We start from the raw sequence: 19,500 nt of genomic DNA, 5'->3' as shown, positions 1-19,500 counted from the left end.
CTACCACTTAGCTATAAAAAACTGAACAAATACTTAGTCTTCTCAGTTTATTTACCTTTAAAACTATATTTTAGGACTGCATATATATATATATATATATATATATATATATTAGGGTAATGTCAGTGGCTCAATACAAGACAGGTATTCACTTGGCTTCCTTTCACATTGTCATCAGAATCCTGGTTCCTTTTATCTCATTGTACCACTTATACTACATCTTCCTCAGAGTTAGCCATAAGCTCCTCTGCATTCAACCAGTAAAAATGTTGAAAGTGAGGAATATCATGCAGGATATTTGTGGCAAGGCTTGGAAACGGAGTTCGACACTTTGAGAAACATTTCATGGACCAGAACCTGATCTCACGGTTTCACTCCATTTGCAAGGGAGGCTGCTAAATATAGTACCATCTGCCGGGAAGAGGAAAGGAGACTGGTGGGCATCTAGGCAGTCTCTGTTACAAATGCAACCTAGGAGACAGTTGTCTTCTATATCTTAAGCAACATCTCCAAGAGTACCGTCTCAGAGAGAAAGCAGATTATCTCCTTCTTTATTTGACGGTCCCCCAGTGTCAGGTATTTCTCGCTTTGAGAAGTACATTTGTTTTTAGGGGCACTGAATCATTTATTCTAGGCTATTTAAAGTCTCAAGATAAGCATTCTGCATTTCCCTGAATATCTTAACTGACTGAAACAGTGAGAGGGGTGGAATCAGAGATGAATGAAGTGATTTACTTGTACATGATTTAAAACTTTAAATTTAAAAAGCAAACTTGAATAAGGAATAGAATTCACATGAATTTTAAAACACAGAAATCATGAAACTTCAGAGAAATGCCATACATGAAGGAAGCCCTTTATGCTGAATTTCTCCCCATTTCAATATGTATGTGTTCATTTTGCTCTAGGATCATTTTAGGGGAAATGTATGAGATGCACTGATCATTCCAAGCAAACATATTACCTTTTGTGTTTTTAATTATTAAACTTTATCTTTCTACTTATTTTCATGTGCCAAATATTGTGATTCATACATATGTACATATCTATATATAATAACTAAATATTACTATAATCTGAATATTACACACTGGATATAGAGAAATTTATACTGCCATACCCAAACTGCCTCCCTACACTTTCAGTATAAATATACTGACACATTCTTTCAGCTAATGACAGTTATCACATTCTTTCAGCTAAAAACAGTTATCACCCAAATGGTACTATGTTTGCAATGTCATCCAGCTGTTAAGATCAGTTCTCTCTTGCACACGTTCAAAGATAGGCAGGTGGAGACGTGTTGTTAAGACAAAGTATGGGCAAGCCAAGTGACTAGTTCAAATTTGTGTCTGTCTACATTTTGGAAAAGGCAACTTGTTGCTGTCTGGATTTCCTGACCTAAGACATTTGTTTATTTGATGTGTAACACAGATAAAGTTACTCTCTACTTCACATTTTATTATCTTAGAAAAGAAATACATGCTGATGGTATCTAATGAAACAAGCTTAGACGCACGGAGAGTTAATTGTTTTCCTTCTTCTCCTTCCACCCCGACCTTGGGTAGCCAGTGTTAACAGTTTAGTCCTGGGTCATATGAATATATACAAGCATGCATGTGTATAGGATTCACCGTCTGTTTGGGGGGTTTTTTGTGTGCAAAAACATGGAATTGTACCAAATCTGTCACATTTCTCATTTAACACATTTACAAATATTCTAGTTCATAAAATGTAGATCTAATTCATTTTAAATTATAGAATTATATTCTTTAATATAATATGCCACAACTGATTCAACTTGAACATTCATGGTGTACCTTGCTTACCCATGTGTTTTTAAATAACTACAGAAGAATTCTGCAATAAACAACCTTATATAGATACCTTTACATAATGGAACTTTTATTTCTTATTATAAGCTAGATTTTCAGAGAGCCAATTAATACACACATATTTTCAATTTTGAAATTGATCTATTTGCCAGCACAGTGGGCAGGGTCTGCTTGCCAGCCCCAGCCTGTGACATCTCAGCAGATCTTTCAATGGGCCACAGCCACATCTCTGAAGAGTTCAGTCTTGGGGATGGTAAGGGGATGCTCTCCCTGGTTTATTCCTTCCTTTGACACTCTGCCTCAGCCCTTAGAGGTAGTAACCGCCCCTCAGATCTGTATTCCTCTAATTTCTAGCGGTCTTTCTACACCTTAATATTTGATGCCCCTAGTTAACAGATATCCAATTTAAATTTTTCTTGTCAAATTACTGGTTCAGTTTCAGTCCCCTGACTGATAGCTGGAAAAGAGCCTTCCACCCTCAACACCTGTTACAAGAGTATGAATTAACTGTGGTGGCTGCTAAAATTTGAAGGGTGCTGGTTATAGCAATTAGACTATCTCAAACAAGTTACTAAATTATGGTAGTAGTTAATATCTGGTAAATCAAGTACTCTAGACTCTTTTTTTCCAAATTGGCATAGCTAATTTAAGACAGTAATACTTTGATATGAAATTTTACTTCATTTAAGCTCATTCCAGTAAATGAAAATTCTGATTGAGATAATACATTTATGAAATTTAATATTTTTATAACACTAATTCACCCAGAACATATATTATATCTCTATATTAGCTTAGTTACATAATGTCCTCCAATAATATTATTTTTTTCAAATAGGAAATACCTTCCTTATTAAATTTCTTTGATCACTACTTTAAATAAGATCTCTTTCCATTTTTAAATTCTTCCTACCAACCCAAAGAATGTCTATAGATTTTTGTACATTGATTTTTCTTCTAGCCATCTGCCAAGTTTTCTTTAAATTTTAGTAATTTTTTTCTCTTTATTTTTTATTTTAATTTCCTTTTTTTTTTTTTACTTTACAATACTGTATTGGTTTTGCCATACATTGACATGAATCCACCACGGGTGTACATGAGTTCCCAATCCTGAACCCCCCTCCCACCACCCTCCCCATATCATCTCTCTGGGTCATCCCAGTGCACCAGCCCCAAGCATCCTGTATCCTGTATCGAACCTAGACTGGCGATTTGTTTCTTACATGATAATATACATGTTTCAATGCCATTCTCCCAAATCATCCTACCCTCTCCCTCTCCCACAGAGTCCAAAAGTCTGTTCTATATATCTGTGTCTCTTTTGCTGTCTCGTATACAGGGTTATCATTAACATCTTTCTAAATTCCATATATATGCATTAGTATACTGTATTGGTGTTTTTCTTTCTGGCTTACTTCGCTCTGTATAATCGGCTCCAGTTTCATCCACCTCATTAGAACTGACTCATATGTATTCTTTTTAATGGCTGAGTAATACTCCATTGTGTATATGTACCACAGCTTTCTTACCCATTCGTCTGCTGATGGACATCTAGGTTGCTTCCATGTCCTGGCTATTATAAACAGTGCTGCAATGAACATTGGGGTACACATGTCTCTTTCAATTCTGGTTTCCTGGGTGTGTATGCCCAGCAGTGGGATTGCTGGGTCATAAGGCAGTTCTATTTCCAGTTTTTTAAGCAATCTCCACACTGTTCTCCATAGTGGCTGTACTAGTTTGCATTCCCACCAACAGTGTAAGACAAAAATAAACTCAAAATGGATTAAAGATCTAAACGTAAGACCAGAAACTATAAAACTCCTAGAGGAGAACATAGGCAAAACACTCTCCGACATAAATCACAGCAGGATCCTCTATGATCCACCTCCCAGATTACTGGAAATAAAAGCAAAAATAAACAAATGGGATCTAATTAAAATTAAAAGCTTCTGCACAACAAAGGAAACTATAAGCAAGGTGAAAAGACAGTCTTCAGAATGGGAGAAAATAATAGCAAATGAAGCAACTTACAAACAACTAATCTCAAAAATATACAAGCAACTTATGCAGCTCAATTCCAGAAAAATAAATGACCCAATCAAAAAATGGGCCAAAGAACTAAATAGACATTTCTCCAAAGAAGACATACGGATGGCTAACAAACATATGAAAAGATGCTCAACATCACTCATTATCAGTTCAGTCGCTCAGTCGTGTCCGACTCTTTGCGATCCCATGAATCGCAGCATGCCAGGCCTCCCTGTCCATCACCAACTCCCGGAGTTCACTCAGACTCAGAAATGCAAATCAAGACCACAATGAGGTACCATTTCACACCAGTCAGAATGGCTGTGATCCAAAAGTCTACAAGCAATAAATTTTAGTAATTTTTAAGAAAATCTTCAGATTTTTGTTATCTGAAATAGAGATAAATCGATCTAATATTTACACTGATACTTTCACTTCTTACTGCATTAGTTAAAACCTCTAAAAACTGTTTATGCGGGGATGAAAGTGATAATCCCAATATTTTTCCTGATTTTAATGGAAATAGATTAATAATGTAATATTTATTTTGTTACTTAGTATTGGGGCCATATTAACTTGTTTTTTCTTCCTGTTTACTTAGGATTTTAGATAAGATATAGTTCCCAGGTTTTACTGAGTGTCTTTTGACATTCACTGGTATAGTCACAGAGTTTTCTATTTACTTGGCCAATATAAGGAATCAGATTTCTTCCCAGGAACAACGACTTCCACTAGCCACAACTCCCTTTCATAGGATCCAAGATATATTCTTCACCTTGAAATTGTCCACATAAACTTAGATAGGAGGTGGAATCACAAAGCTCCAAGTGTTCTGCACAGGGCCTTTCTCCCGCACATCAGCACCACTAACACCATTATAGGGAACCTAGAGCTCCCATAGTCCCAGTGAAGCCACTCCATGCCCCACCCTCAAAACTCCCTGCTTCTCCAATGCCACTGCTCAAGAAACAATACCTCAAAGGACAGTATAATTAGATCTGACCATCTATACCCTCGGAGAGGCTTTTAACACTAACACCCCCACATTCCTGAGGCTGTCTTAATTCCCAAACTCTTTTTCCCTCACAGCTGTTCAGGTCACCTAATCAGAATCAAGCTCTTAGTCTTCCCTAATTCTCCCAGTGCGTTTCAGCTGAGGCACCACTGGCATTTAGCTGCAGGAGCCAGAGATGCTATCTGTCGTGCCGTAACTGTTATCTTGACATTCATCTGGAGATTCTTTGGGAATTTTGCATTGATCCTTCAAGTTACTGTCTCCCAAATCTATAACCATATGATGTAGCCGTCTCTACATTTAACATAGTTACTTTCATGTTAAATGACTGTTATGGGGAATACTAGGAAGGGTGTGTGCAGAGACCTCTGCATTAACCTCCTTCATCTTTCTACTGCAAGTTATCCCAGTCTGTTCTCATGATCTTCATCTTATTTCTCTGTTATATTTCTCTGGGACAAACTTAGTTTCTGATAAGTAACAATTAAAATCCACCCACCCCCTGACTTTTCTAGTCCCCTAGTTAAGAGAATTTAATCTTGGGTGTATTTCCTCATTTTTCCCCTCTTTTGTGGCTCAGCTGGTAAAGAATCCACCCGCAGTGCGGGAGATCTGGGTTCCATCCCTGGGTTGGGAAGATCTCCTTGAGAAGGGAGCGGCTACCCACCCCAGTATTCTGGCCTGGAGAATTCCTGGGTTGCAAAGAGTCGCACACAACTGAGTGACTTTCACTTTCCAACTTATACTGGGTTTGTACATTCTACTTTCCCCTCTTTTCTGTCCCTCGTGTCTTTGAGGATCATGACTTTCTCTTACAGAACTACCTCTGTTTTAATTCAGTCTTATTTCCTTGTTTTGTTCTTTTATAATTTCCCTCTGCTCTTGTTATGATATTAATATGCTCTTGAAACATATTTTTCAAATCACTCTAGTCCATCTTTGATATTCTGAACAAAACTTGATTCCTAAAAACAGAAATCTGTCTTCATAGTTTCTGTTAGTAAACTTGATCTTTAAAATAGCCTAGATTTATAAAAATGCACATAAGTGAATAGCTATGTATTAGTGAATAGTTATGTAAGAGACCACCTTGCCTTTGGACTACTGCAAGTAAAGATTCTTTGAATTCCTGTACATTTAATTTGGTTGAAATATGCATTCAACTTTGTCAAACACATACCTAAAGAGCAGAATTGCTGATTACATGGATGCACTGAGCCAGGATCTAGTTGGTGCAATTTCATGCACAAGATTTTGGTATACTTTGAAAGAGTTAAATAATAACTTTTTTTTTTAACAAGTGTATAGCCCAGAGATATATAACTGATCTAATAAAATCATATCCTGTGGAAGTAACATTACTGCTGAATAGTTACCAATATTTAGGCAGAAATGACACTAGACTTGAAAAGGCAATTAACCATATACCACAGTTTGATAAACCCAGATTACAGAGAGCTCTAATCAGCTATAATGTTTACATCATATTACCTGAGTAATGGACACCAAGTGGAGTTACTTGGCCAAAGCAACACTCTAAGGAGACATTCTGGTAGAATGGATAGGGCAGAATAAAGCGTAAACCTAAGTGCACCATTTAAAAATTGCTTGAGAGGGATCTCCTTTTGGAGACTTTAGAAAATGGGGGAGACAAAAGGAGAGCTTTAGCGATGTCCATCAAAAGTGAATCCAGAAACTAATATTCCTTTATAATAGTTTCATTACATTTACTACAAGAATGCCACCATCAAGCTTTTCCCAGATCAAATTCACCTCACAACTTCTAACCCAAATGTCAAGTTTGGTTCCAACACTGCATGACCATCCAAGACCAAACTGACGAAGTTAAAAAAGGAAAAAAAAAAAAATGCTATTTCTTTAAACAGTAATGACAATTATCATAAGATTTATCAGGAAAAAAATGATCCCTCAGAAGTCCAAATGACAACCACAGAACTGTGCTTAGTGATTTTATTCATGCTAACAAAGTCACTGGATTTTTACTCTATGAAAGAGTTTCTCCAGTTACTCAAAATTGTGCTCTGGGTGTTTTTGCTTATAGAAGCCCAGGGTACTGCTGCTGCTGCTAAGTTGCTTCATTCATGTCCGACTCTGTGCGATCCCATAGATGGAAGCCCTAAAGGAGGGCAAAGAACACCTTCCACAGAGTTGAAAACAGAATCATTAGCGACCTCAAATGCTTCCACAGCAGTACTATGCTTACCTTAATGTTCGTCTAGTCATTACATACATATCATTATAATTTCTAATTGGGAAAAATCAATTCTAAGTTATTGTTAAGAACTAGATCTGGATTATGGCAGATGATTTGGGTTGTATATATATTTTAAATAAACTACAATAGTAACCATCTATTTTTTGTTTATTGTTTTCTATGGAATAACAAGCAAAAATAGAAACAAAACAGTGGTCAGGGAGAACTTTGAAAAGTGGAAAATTTTGCTTTTAAACTAGTATTGAAATCAACAGATCAGTCATTTTAATAGTCAGATTTGTGTTTTTAAAAAAACTGGTTGTGAGTTGCACAGGCATCAGTTTGTTTCAAGCCATTAATAGCTGAAGAAGACTTATAAACTCTTAAAATTTATATAAACCGAAATGGTTTCCTACTGACATATATATAATACACTGATATATATAATAAAGATTTTATTTAAACCTCCATTTCAAATGGCATTGGGTTGGCAACCCTACACTCATAAATTCCCATTTGAAATATATTCATACTGACAGAAATGATATTGCTGGAATGTGGGAGGAACTTTTATAAACAATAAGAGTAACTTGAGTATATAGATAGAAAAACATCTGTCTGCCCAAAAGAACAGGGCTTCCTAGGTAGCTCAGTAGTAAGGAATCTGCCTTTCATGCAGGAGACATGGGTTCAATCTCTGAGTCCAGAAGATCCCCTGGAAAAGGAAATGGCAACCCACTCCAGTATTCTTTTTTGTAATAATTAAATTTGTTTACTTTTAATTTAAGAATAATTGCTTTACAGTATTGTGTTGGTTTCTGCCAAGTATTATGCCTTTTTCTGCCACTCCAGTATTATTGCCTGGAAAGCCCACAAAGGGAGGAGCCTGGAAGGCTATAGTTCATGGAGGTCGCAAAAGAATCAGATGCCACTTAGTGACTAAGCAACTCAAAAGAATACAGGAAGAAAGTATATTCTCTTTCACTGTCTTCAAATGGACTCAGAACTCTACAGAACTTATCTTTGCTTCCAATCCATTACTACTTCACTGCTGTCATAAAGAACCCACTCTTTGAGACTCATGCAATTTTATTACACGCTTCATCTCTTTCTTATTACTGGAGCCAAATGAAAGGAATGCCTGTGTCATCTCAGTCACAGTCTTTCTCGCCATGTTAAATCCTGCCATCGGCCTGAAGGACTTCAGTATTCTATCAAAACCTAGCCCTTCAGTTCCCTGGTCTACTGGTACCAAATAATCTTCTCTACTACTTCCAACTCAGATACCCACCAACTACATCTGTACCTGTTTTTCTCACCTTCTACAATTTTTTTTGGAATGGCTCTACCTCCAGAACCCACTCATTCAAGCATCCTCACCACAACTTCTCCTTCCACCTTACTTGTCCAACATCTCCCTGCAAACAAAATTTTGGTCTCATTAGACCACTGGTCTATGGATATATCTACCATGGCTCTCTCAACATAGCTCTTTCTTTCACAGCACTCTTGCTGAATCCCAATCATATTAAATACCTGACTTCAAAACCAAAAAATCTAGATTCCAAAAACAAAACCCAATATTAATAACATATTTAACAAAAAGTTTGATGTAAAGGGGAGAAAAAAAGAAGAAAGGCAAAACCTCCACTACTCAGGTTTATATTTTTCCCTACCTAGTGGAGCAGCTGGAAGGTCCATTTCCATATCTATTATTTCTGGTTCCTGCTGGTAAATATGAACCATATGCTGTAGCACACACCTCCTGACACAGTATGTCCCTAGAAAAACCACACTGAGACCTGGCTCTATTGGCTTAGAAAAAATAAGGACAGGTAGTAAAAGATACTGAGAAGAATAAATATCTTTTTAAAGAAATCTGCTTCAGATAAGGCCATGACTCCATGCAACAGGAGACAGTTATCTCCTAGCAAGGGGGAGGTGGTTAACCAGCCTGGTGAGTTGCCCAGTCATGTCTGACTCTTTGTGACCTCATGAGCTATAGCCAGGCAGGCTCCTCTGTCTGCAGAATTCTCCAGGCAAGAATACTGGAGTGGGTCGCCACTCCCTTCTTCAAGGGATCTTCTTCACTCAGGGATCAAACCTGGGTCTCCTCCATTGCAGGCAGATTCTTTACTGTCTGAGCCACCAGGGAAGCCTGGGGGTTTACGGAAATCTGTAGGTTTGTGCCTCTCAAGAGCATCTTCTCAAGTATCCCCATTCCAGGTCCTTTGCTTTAGCACAGAAGACTAGCTAAGGTTACTAATTCAATCTTTTGTAACTCTGCCAGTATTATTATCAAATTTCAGGCCTAATTTTCAGCTCAGGTGGCTCTCTAGTTGCAGGAGATGAAATTCTCTTAAAACATTTCTCTGTAAGCTTTTTGGCTTTCATGAAGTGCCCTAAGTTGGTAGTTAGGTAGCTGGAAGTCTCTGTCTGAGCCTGTTAATTCTTTTTCTGTGTAACTTCAGTAGCAACAAATTCAAATCATTTCCACTCTTGTTATAATAAACATCGTTCCCCACGTCTTTCAAGCGCTAAAGCTATAGCATAAACCAGTGCTTCCCTTTTCTCTGTATTCCATCCCTGTTCCCTAATTACTACAGACAATAAGAAAATTCAGTCATGCAGCAAGGTACAAACTGAATATATCAATTAATATGTGCCTGGCATGCTGCAGTCCATGGGGTCATAAAGAGTGGGACACAACTTATTGACTGAAAAACAACACATATGTAGAAATAATGATCAATTTGAAGAATAGTGGGGAAAACACCTCATTTAAATAAAAGAGATTTAAATAAATGTTTTCTGTATAAATTAGCATTAGGTCCAGCTACATGCAACATAAAACCCAAATAAACAGGGCTTAGATACACAAGCGCTCATTGTTTCATGTGAAAATTCCACTGGTCAGGAGCCTGAGACTAGAATAGCAGTTGCACAGATCCCTAAGGGTCCTGACTCCTTCCAGCTTTCTGCTCCAGCCATAGTGCCCTATTCTCACCACAAGAAAGAGGAGAGAAGAACACACCTCTTCTTGAAAGAACACTTCTCAAAACTGCAAATACCATCTCTATGTATATCCCATTGTTCAAAACTTAGTCAAGGATAGACTTACCCACAAGAGAAGCTGTAAATTTAAGCCTGTACTCTGAGTGGCCAGGTAGCAGCTAAAACTCAGGACTTCCACTGGAGATAAGGAAGGGGAGAGATGTCATTAGGAAACAACTACGTGTCTCTATCACATCTAGAAATGTTTAAAAAGAAATATTCAGATCTACAAATAAGTAGTTTTTAACTGCCTGAGAGACATAAAAGATCTGAACAAATGAAAATGCACACCGTGTTCTTGGGTAAGCAAAGAGCAATTTTACCTAATAAAATTGATGTAGATAAGTTGCAATAGCTATGAATTTGAATTCCTCATATAGTGGAGCAAAACCATATATAAAACAAGACTGCTAAAAATATGAGTAGATAACAGAAACACAATTATAGTAAAAAATTACAATCCTTGCTAGAGCAAATAAATAAAAATAAGGTTATGACTATTTTTAATAATAGAATAAATAACACCCAGATGTCAGATAAGATCATCTTTCTTAAAAAAATAAAATTGTCAGCAAAAGGTTCAATGGTCTCCCCAACACTTCTAGAAAACCCATGTCATTCTGTGTCAGGATTTCCTCTAATCTTGTTCCTGCTCTCTGAACCTCATTGGATTCTTGCCTTCTGTCTCATTCTCCTTTATCCACTGTGCATAGGTCCAGACATGGAACACAGACCCTCTTCTTCATTTATTTAACAACAGCTCATAGGGTCTTTGTTGTTTACTGTCAATTTAATTGAAGGTTTGGGCCAATGACAAGAAAATTACTTACAGATACTCAGCAGCCTGTTCTTAAAAGTTCAGAAAAGGAAAAAGGAAAGTGAAGTCGCTCAGTCATGTCCAACTCTTTGCAGCCCCATGGACTATAACCTACCAGGCTCCTCCGCCCATGGGATATTCCAGGCAGGGGTACTGGAGTGGGTTGCCATTTCCCTCTGAGTATCTGGTTACTCCTCTACCATGAATCTCATCCATTTTTCTGAGAAATCTACCTTCTTGCCTGGTTACCTAACTCTTTTTTTGGCCAGGAAAACTGCCCTAACATTTTCCTGTTGTTTTGTTTTCAAGTCCATTCCATTTGACCTCCTCTTAGCAAATAACTTTTACTCTTTTTTTTTTTTTTAATGAGAGAGAGCTCCAGTAGATGGCTTCGGTGGAATATATCAGAAGGCTTATGATATCACTGTAATTTCTCTCAGACTCCATAGAGACATGACAAACACACAAAGAGTCAATAACGCACTGTAACCAGCTTGCACTGCCTCACAAGAGCCAAGTATGTGAGTCTCTTCTTTACACCCCATTCAGTAGGTTGAACTCTGCCTAGTGGATATTTACACCCTGAAGTTGGAAAACACTACAAATATCAATGGTTTTGGTTTGGTTTGATTTAGTTTGGGGTTGGGGGTGGGGGACTTTGTTTGTTTATAGAGATAGTTTGCCAGCACAACACTGAATATATTCTACAAAAAAATGTGTTGAATGTGCACATGAAGATTCAACTATTTTGATTCCTTCCCACGTGAACCAGCCTAACCCTCCAGGGCAGTAATAAGAACAGGGAGAGGATACTAAGCAACATGTTTCCACTGCTTAGATTTCACAGAGACCACAAGAATAGGATACTCTGCCTATTCTAATCCATAACTGTCTCCTTGCAACAATACTGAGTAAAACAACTCAACCAGCATGGATATGCAACTACATAATAACTTAATTGGTTAATTATATTGGCCTGACTAGAGTTCCAACTTAAGGACAAAGAGGTGCTACGAAACCACATTCAAAATAGAGGCTCTGAGGATCGCTGTCTCTCACAAGATCTAATGAAAAGTAGAAGAATCAGGAGCTATAACCCCAACCAGGCCCTATCCTCACTTCACACGCCCTTCCCTCCCCACCCTGACCCCACCACTAGCATATGCAGATAACCGGAGGTAGAGAAGAGAAGGTTTTGAAGGCATTGAGCTTGGGAGGAATGTAGTTGGTATTCATGGAAAAAGCTACTTTCCTAGCTGTCAAGCCAAGATGGCAAGAGGTCCCTTATAGAGATTACTGAATAGAAACTTTTGTCCATCCAAGACGAGCAACTGGCCTTTTATTTGGGGAATGGCTATCTGCTAAGACTTGCTGACCTGTCCTTGTGAATTAAAGAGAAATGATGTTAGGCTTCCCTGGTAAAGAACCCACCTGTCAATGCAGGAGACACAAGAGACGCAGGTTCAATCCCTGGGTCAGGAAGATCCCCTAGAGGAGGCAATGGCAACCCACTCCAGCATTCTTGCCTGGAAAATCCCATGGACAGCGGAGACTGCCAGGCTATAGTCCATAGGGTCACACAACTGAGTGAGGACACATGATGGTTGGCTAAGAAAGATGATGACAGTGGAGCAGTCAAGCCTCTTATCATTTGCTGAGCTAAGGGTGTGTGGGTTTCTCATTGGTCCAGGAGATGCCAGAAAAGGAGCTAATCTTGAGATCTTTTTGCCAGTGCCTCATACAAAGGGCTACCTTCTAGGTTAAGGGGCTCTAGAATGAAGAGGCTGTGTAATATTCCCATAGTGGATGAGAGCTCAGTAGAAGGAATAGAAGTGCTTGTGCCAGAGAAGATGCCCCTTGCCAGAGAAATGAGTCACAGAAAGACCTCACAGGCAAAAACTCATCCGTGCCACTCCCTGAGAGATCAATGCCTTCAGCACTCTTCAAAAAGAGGCCACCATCAGCACCCTGTTAGGGTTAGCCAGAGGAACAGCACAAATCAGCACAACCCAACCAAGGAAGAAGCTCAACCATACCTAATTAAAACAGGTTGACTTTTGAGCCTTCTTCTTTTCCCCAAACAGAGGAGATTGGAATCTCCACCCAAATTCCCCACCAGTTTCCCACACTGTGATAAGACTCCCTGTTGGTTTCTGCTGGCTTATGCTACTCTTCGGGCAAACATTTACAGGATGCTAATGGTGACCTCTTTGTGTCAAAGGCATTTAAGGACTTCATCCCTCATGCAGATCTCCTGTGTGAGTTTCTAACCCTACCCCGTGGCCATCCTCTAGCATAGGAGATCAAGCCGTACCTACAGGTCCTCTCTGGCATGCCTTAACATTATGTAAGAGGTCCTATTCTATCTCCTCTGGCACCTATACTATCATCCCTTGGTGATAGCTTTACTGTTAGTAGGTTTCTTTCCAAGGCTGTGTAAAAGATATTGTGTGCTGCAGAAGGAAACAATGCAAAGAACCAAACACTCATTTTCTGCGACAAGTTGGTGCTAACTGGTTTATCTGATTTCACTTTACTTGTACTTCGGAGTTCTATAGATCATTTCATATCAATGCAAGAGTTTTTCACTTCAGATAAAAACCTACTTACTTCTAAAACTTTATTTAAACTTAAATGCATATTGTCACAAACATTACTTCTCATCATCTTATTTCTCAACAAAGACAAGGTCTTGCTCTAACTTCTCCTTCCCCTCACCCGAGTTGCCGACCCCAAACTCAACTACTGTTTACTTTCACAGTAATTTAGCTTTCCAAAAGCCCAGAGATTAGGCAATGCACTCTGATAAGCAAATGACCCAGCCATTTCAGTTAAACATTGAAAACTTAGCAGAAGCTTTGAAAGTTCAGTCTTTCTTTTCTCATCCCACGCCAAACTATTTTCCCCAAAAAAGATATTCATCATTTTTGTCTCCTCTCAGAAAGCAAAGGTAATTATAACTGTTTTGTTTTGTTTTAAATAAACCCCCTCATCCAATATAATAAGGTATACCAGAGTGTGCAAATGAAAAGGCCATAAGCTAAATTTATTCTGTAAACAAAGCTGAGGCTGAAGAAGTGTAACAGTACAATTTCTTTTCAATATTTGAGTTTATGTCTTGGTATGTGCTCTCCCTGCCACTTCATCAGCACGTAATAAGTCACATCTGACTGATGAGCACATTCATATAACATACCTGGTTTCTCAAGGTAGTCTGTACTGATTGAAACAAATATTGAATATATGGATTCATGTGTGTATGTCTCCCACTAACAGGGAATATGCCTTTTTCTTTTCAAGCATCCATAAAACATTTTTAAATATTATTTCAAAAATGGGAAAACAAACCAACAGAAAATTAGAGACTACCTTAAAACCAATAAAATAAAAACCATCATAACAGATGAAAAAGAAGCATTGAAAACTAACGCATGTTGAAGAATTATCCAAAGATTTTGTGGAAGTTATACTTTTGAGGAAGATATTTAGTTGGATCACAATTTCAAACTAAAATTCATTAAAATAAATTTCATTTAAAAATGAAAGCAGAAAACAGAAATTGTGACAATTTAACTGATCTCGGAATGGACAAACACTTTCTAATCATAGATAATGGAAAGACATCATTGAGAAATATTGTTAAATGTACTTATGTAGAATTTGTAGTTCTCTGAAAAACTCATAAAATTAGACAGAAGACAATTAAAATGGAGAAAATCACTTATATTAATGACAGACATTTCATAATATTGGCAATATTTAAAACTCAATTTGTAAAAGGACTCTTAAACTTTTGAAAATGGACAAAGAATATGAATGGAAAATTCACAGGGACTTTGTGGCACAGTGGGTAGGAATCCGCCTGTCAGTGCAGGGGACATAGATTTGATCCCTGGTCCAGGAAGATTCCACATGTTGTGGAGCAACTAAGCCAGTGCATCACCACTACTGAGCCTGCACTCAGAGCCCACGAGTCATGACTGCCACAGGCTGTGCACCTAGAGCCCGCGCTCCAGAAGATAGAAGGCACCACAAGGAGCAGCCCGACCACAGCAACAAAGAGTCGCCCCCGTTTACAGCAACGAGAGGAAGCCTGCATGCAGCAACGAAGACCCAGTGCAAACAGAAAGAGGAGAAAAATGAAAACATAAAATATCTAAGTTAGATATTAATAAATAGACACACCAACTAAAACAGAGAGCAGTTCGACTGTGCTGTCTATTGTCCTTTCCTTAAGTTAATAGTGCTACCAAGAATTGTAGTGAGAAGAGTCTCTCACACTCAGCTGGTGGGATAAACCGGTATGAACTGTCTGTAAAATAATTAGACAACATGAACAAAGATGAGCAAATGTACTGCTGTTTAACCAAAAAGAAACAGTCTCAGAGATGAGAATAAAGATTTATATTGAAGAAAGTTCGTGACAGGATATACATGGAAACAAATATTGGAAACAACCTAACTTCCAATAATAAAAAATAATGATTAATTTTTGAAGAAAATTAAATGACATGGTAAATGTTTTAATATAATATTAGGTGTAAATGTATGGGTATTTGTATATGTCAACTAATAAAAATTCTAAATCAGATTAAACATCACAAAGGAGTAAACTTAGCACAATTATAAAAGTTTTAGTTTTTCCCTGAAAACTGTGCAGTTCAGTTCAGTTCAGTTCAGTTGCTCAGTCGTGTCCAGCTCTTTGTGACCCCGTGAACTGCAGCACACCAGGCCTCCCTGTCTATCACCAACTCTCAGGGTTCACTCAAACTCATGTCCATTGAGTTGGTGATGCCATCCAGCCATCTCATCCTCTGTCGTCCCCTTCTCCTCCTGCCCCTAGTCCCTCCCAGCATCAGGGTCTTTTCCAATGAGTCAACTCTTCTCATGAGGTGGCCAAAGTATTGGAGTTTCAGCTTTAGTATCATTCCTTCCAAAGAACACCCAAGGCTGATCCCTTTTAGGATGGACTGGTTGGAGCTCCTTGCAGTCCAAGGGACTCTCAAGAGTCTTCTCCAACACCACACTTCAAAAGCATCAATTGTTCGGTGCTCAGCTTTCTTCATAGTCCAACTCTCACATCCATACATGACCACTGGAAAAACCACAGCCTTGACTAGACGGATCTTTGTTGCAGTGTTTTCTAAATCTTGTAATAATATATGTACTAAAGCACTGATTAGGTACTGAGTATATTTTTTCAAAGGTTTAGCAATCACTGATGAAAAGATTTAAATATATAACCTTATATCCCAGTGGGTTTGCCACTATATTTCCAGTGCAGTTTAAATCTATTTACATCAATCTACATTGAGGCATCAACTATAAACCTAAGTGTTAGAGACAAGAAAACGGACAGGGAATTTTCTTGCCCTGACCATTGTCCAATCTAATGAAGAGACAGACAAGAAAGTCAACTATGAGAATACAGGGTGCTAAGTGCTGTAACTTGAGATATTTACAGCATATAGTGCAAGTACATGAATTCAGCCTACAGGTAGGTGCTGGAGAAACTTCCATGAAAAAGGTCACCTTTGATCTGACTCATTCTTCTCCTTCATCTTCCTTTTTTTCTTCTCCCAGTTTGTTAGAGACCAAAGAGATACAGTATAGAGATGGAGTCATGAAATTCGGCAACACAGTCACGTTATGAAAGGTTCTTAAAATCAGCTAGAGAAAGAATTATTTATTTTTATTATCTGTAAAATCTAATACATAATATATAGACAAAATAATCCCCTAGGCGAACCACAAGTTGGAGGTGTTGAGGATTTTGCTGCATCTCAGGCATGGAACTGGGATATCCTGGGGGTCAGAATATTCCTCTTCAAGAAAGGTCAGGCTGTCCAGCTGCAAATGTGCATGATGCTGACAGCCTCCAAGCAGTGACTGCATCAGGGTCTGCCCCAGCTCTCCAACTCGGTCACTCTTTTCTGAGGGTGGAGGCTTAGTGACTGAGCCAGACAGTAACACAGGGACTGGCTATTTCCACCCACTGTGCAGTCGCTGTGCCGGCTGGTCGTTGCTCTAGACCTCTCTGCTGGGCATCACCGGGTTAGCATCCCAGTCTGAGGTCTTCGCCTTGTTCATTTCTGCCTCCATCCCCCACCCTTCCCCTTCGGCACTTCTATTCAGTCTCCATTTTCACTTCTCAGAGAACCCAGTCATCACAAGGGAGATGTGTTTAAAAGCCCCAAAGAAGCATGAGGGAAGAAAGAGGAAAGGAACAGGGCTAGAATGAAAATGAAACTGGCCTCTCATGAGATGAAATGGGACAAAAGCAATATAATTTGCTTTCTCGTAATATCCTCTCAGCATTGCAGGCATTAATAAAAAGGTACACAAGGGACAAGTGAGGTGACAATGTATACAGAAATCAGAAAATTAGAATGTTAGGGAACTCTTGCCAATGGGTTGGTTTGGATGGATAAAGAAGAAAAATGTATATTGGCACATAGTAAGAATTAAAAAGAAAGTTAGAAGGTAGATCATGGAGAATGCTACACCCTGCGTCAAATACATGGGCATCTTTCTTTCTAATCTTCTTAAATATCATTTTTTAAACTTCCATTATTTCTATAGTCTTATGAAAGGACAACAGAATTGCAACATGAAAATCTAGAGTGGAATTTATTGTTGTTGTCATATTTCCACTGAATATTAAAAAATAAAGTTAAATATCAGAAAGGAAGTATGTACTTTCCAAGGATTGCTAGCATATCTACTTACACTTATATCTGGCATAATATTTCATCAGTTCAGTTCAGTTCAGTCACTCAGTCGTGTCCGACTCTTTGCGACCCCATGAATCACAGCATGCCAGGCCTCCCTGTTCACCAAAACTTAGAGTTCACTCAAACTCATGTGCATCAAGTTGGTGATGCCATCCATCCATCTCATCCTCTGTCATCCCCTTCTCCTCCTGCCCTCAATCCCTCCAGCATCAGAGTCTTTGCCAATGAGTCAACTCTTCACATGAGGTGACCAAAGTATTGGAGTTTCAGCCTCAGCATCATTCCTTCCAAAGAACCCCCAGGACTGATCTCCTTTAGAATGGACTGGTTGGATCTCCTTGCAGTCCAAGGGACTCTCAAGAGTCTTCTCCAACACCACAGTTCAAAAGCATCAATTCTTCGGCACTCAGCTTTCTTCATAGTCCAACTCTCACATCCATACATGACCACTGGAAAAACCATAGCCTTGACTAGACGGACCTTTGTTGGCAAAGTAATATGTCTGCTTTTCAATTATCTAGGTTGGTCATAACTTTCCTTCCAAGGAGTGAGTCTTTTAATTGCATGGCTGCAGTCACCATCTGCAGTGATTTTGGAGCCCCCCCAAAATAAAGTCAGCCACTGTTTCCACTGTTTCCCCATCTATTTCCCATGAAGTGACGGGACTGGATACCATGATTTTCGTTTTCTGAATGTTGAGCTTTAAGCCAACTTTTTCACTCTCCTCTTTCACTTTCATCAAGAGGCTTTTTAGTTCCTCTTCACTTTCTGCCATAAGGGTGGTGTCATCTGCATATTTCATAGGCACATATTAAATGATTTATTCCAGTGATCATAAAACAGGTGGCGATTTGAGCACATGTAAGATTTAGTTAAGACACGCATTTAAAGCTTTTTATCACCAGTGTGCTCTGACAATAACACCCTTCTCTGTGATGTGATCTCTGTCAGATCTAAGTTTCCAAGTGTCTTTACAAAACTATATATAGCCATCTATCCAAGGAGTTCTTTCCTATGACAAAAGTTTGCCTTTCAGATACGTCACAATCACTTAACCATGACTCAAAAACACTTTGTGTGGACACCTCTGTCAAACTGACTTGTTTACAAGGCCCTGGAAATGGGCTAGTTTCTCACAGCCTTTACATCAGTACCGTCTATCACACAAGAGAGTAAGTACATAAATTCTCTTTGTTTCAAGTGTTACAAGGGACTAAAGAACTCAAATAGTCCCTAAGATATTCTCTTAACTGAGTATTTTCCAGTGATATCCTATGGCCCTCACTGGTTGACCTTTCCATATAAAACACTCCTAATACACATATCTGTATCCAAGGTAATGACTTAAATGGGCTTAAGCTGAGAATTGCTTGAAAGCAGGGATTTTGTCTTATTATTTTGTCTTATTATTCTCTGTATCTGTGGTACCTGAGGCAACCAGTAGGTAGCAATTTCTGATTTTCATTTCAGCTTTACAAATTAGAAGCATCTCCTCTGAATGTAGAATAACATTCATTGTTCCAATGACTATGCTTATAAGATAAAAATGGAACTTTTTTTTTTTTAAGAGTTTAGTAAATTACATTTTTAGTAAAGTTTTTGTAAAGTAAATGACGCATAAGAATCCATCCTCAGTGGCTTCCTCTCACCCACTCATACATGGTTAGCTTCTGCAAAGCCTGACGAGTCACTGGCCTGGCATGAACTTCATAAAGCATGGGTAGCTATCATCTGTAAATATACTGCACTTCCCCATAATTAATTTCCCTAATACTAATGAAAGTTTTGCTGTTCTGCATGTT

The sequence above is a fragment of the Budorcas taxicolor genome, chromosome 6 (assembly GCF_023091745.1).
Source record: "Budorcas taxicolor isolate Tak-1 chromosome 6, Takin1.1, whole genome shotgun sequence".
NCBI lineage: Eukaryota > Metazoa > Chordata > Mammalia > Artiodactyla > Bovidae > Budorcas > Budorcas taxicolor.
This window is presented reverse-complemented; position numbering follows the sequence as displayed.